Here is a 2,526-nt window from a genome sequence, read left to right as displayed (position 1 = left end):
GGATTTGTGGTTAGCACTGATACCTCCTGTCACCAAGTAGCTACGTTCAGTTCCAACCTCGGGCAACCCTCTATGTGGATTTTGAACATTCTCCCCATGTCTGTGTGGATTTCCTCCCAGTGTTCTACTTTCCTCCCATTGTCCATAGAAAAGCAGCTTAGAACGGATTGGCTATGCTAAATTGTCAATAGTGCCCAGGGATGTGTCGGTTAGATAGGTTAGTCATGGGAAATGCAGGGTTACATGGATAGAGTAGGGGGGCAGGTCCGGAGGGGATACTGTTCCGAGGGTCAATGTGGACTTGATGAACAGAATGTCCTGCATCCACACTGTAGAGATTCTATAAAAACAACAAGAAGTTTGGACTATACAAACACCCAGTGGGTATCTATCTGATCACTCTCCTCTAGGTTTTGTATGTTTCAATATGATCGCCTCTCATTCCAAGAATAAACTGTTAAAGCTTTCATAATATAAGACCATCATTCCTGGAAGACACATGAAGTGAAACATCTAACTGCTTCCAATTTAATTATATCCTTTCTCAGGTAAGGAGACAAAAATAATCTTTCACACAGATGAAGTTATTTTTTGTTTTCTCAATGGTGAGAGTATTTGGAACTCTCTTCCCTGCAGAGCATTGGAGGCAGAGATATTGAATATGTTTGAGGCACAGACAGAAGGTTCACAAAAAATAACGGAGTCAAGGATTATCGAGGAATGGCAGGAATGTGCAGTGTTGGGGAAATGCTGACAGTGATAAAAAAGATCACATTGCTCCAGCATATCCAGGAATATAATGCAAAATTAAATGATAATATCGATAAAATGTTAAGGGGCAATCCAAGATGGTAGTGATCCGGAAGGTCTGCTTTGTTGGGCTCTGCATCACAGCACGGGCAAAGTGGTTCCCTAACCCACTCCATCCCAGCCATTTACTTAAAAATGCTTAGTTTTTGAAAGTTTTGAGAGTCGGCAGTTTTAGTAGCCTTAGTTTGTGTAGTTTCTAAGCTCTATGAGACTTTGTTTATTAATGATCAGTAATTCGAGTTCTTCCTCTCTCGAGTTTAAATGTTGCTACAGTGTGTTCTGGGTAATGATGTGCTTAAATGGACGACCTGGAGCATTAAGGTGCGCCATTGGCCAGAAAAGAGGAAAAATTTACTTTCTAGTCTTAAAAAGAGAGGGTGGATGTTGTCCTATTGCAGGAGATGCACCTTGATGACAAAGAACATTTGACATTACAGCAGGTCGGGCTTGATCGGATTTATTTCTCCTCTTTTAATATTATGAGGAGGGGAGAAGCCATAATGGATAAAAAGAATATTCAATTTAACCTACTAGATTGTGTTTGACACTCACGGGAGGTTCATAATACCCAAAGCCTTGAACTATAGACTATAGTAAAGAATATAGTATTTTGAATGTTCATTGCCCAACCACCCCCGCCCCCCCCCCCCCCCCACCCACTCCCGGCGCACCCTCTTAAATTCTTAGTAGATGCATTTTCCAAATGCAGTTATCTTGCATCGTGGCACATTATTGTAGAAGTTTTCAAAAGTCTTATGGACCCTACGGTGGACAGAATGTCCAAAAGTGCCCCAATATCCTCGTTATAGGGTAAGCAATTAGTGGATATGTGTGTAGAACGAGAGCTGGTGGATATCTGGTGGCAGGTCCACATCACAAGGAGGGATTTTATTTTCTTCTTTAACCGGCATAAATGCCACATGAGGGTTGATATCTTCCCCATTCCTGCAACAATCTTAGATTCGGTGGCATCCTGCACAATTGGGAATATTACCATTTCTGACCATGAAGCAGGATACTAATTGATTAAGATTAAGGGCAATACAATAGATTCGAGACACTAGCGAATGTATCCCTTTATTCTTAAGACTAGTTGGTTGATTGAGTCGTTAGATTAGATTACTTACAGTGTAGAAACAGGCCCTTTAGCCCAAAAAGTCCCCACCGACCCACCCCCTAACATTTACCCCTTCACCTAACACTACAGGCATGGCCAATTTACCTAACCTGCACATTTTTGGAGTGTGCGAGGAAACCCACGCAGACAAAGGGAGAATGTGTAAACTCCACTCAGACAGTCACCTGAGGCAGGAATTGAACTCGGGCTTCTGGTGCTGTAAAGCAGTAGCGCTAACTATTGTGCCACTGTGCCAACCATTGCGATGAATTCAGATCTTTCTTAGCCATTAATTCAGATTCAACCAGTAACTCATCCACTCTATGGGAAATTGCTGAGGCTTATGCCAAGGGAATAATTATTCCTTATGATGTTGCAGAAGGGGGACCAGGAACGCTGGTTTGAGGCAAAGCTGAGGGCAGCCGAGAGTGCATACTGTGATTGTCCCTCAGTGGCTAAGTTGCAGAGGATAACAACGCTTCGGCTTACAGTGAATTCCACGCTCACACAGACAGCCAAGAAGGAACTTACTTTTGCAAAACAAAGGCTGTTTGAACATGGTGATAAGCCAGGCAGGTATTTATTCTGTCTTGCCAGGA

Source organism: Chiloscyllium punctatum, chromosome 6 (genome assembly GCF_047496795.1).
Source record: "Chiloscyllium punctatum isolate Juve2018m chromosome 6, sChiPun1.3, whole genome shotgun sequence".
Classification (NCBI taxonomy): Eukaryota; Metazoa; Chordata; class Chondrichthyes; order Orectolobiformes; family Hemiscylliidae; genus Chiloscyllium; species Chiloscyllium punctatum.
Note: the sequence above shows the minus strand (reverse complement) of the source record.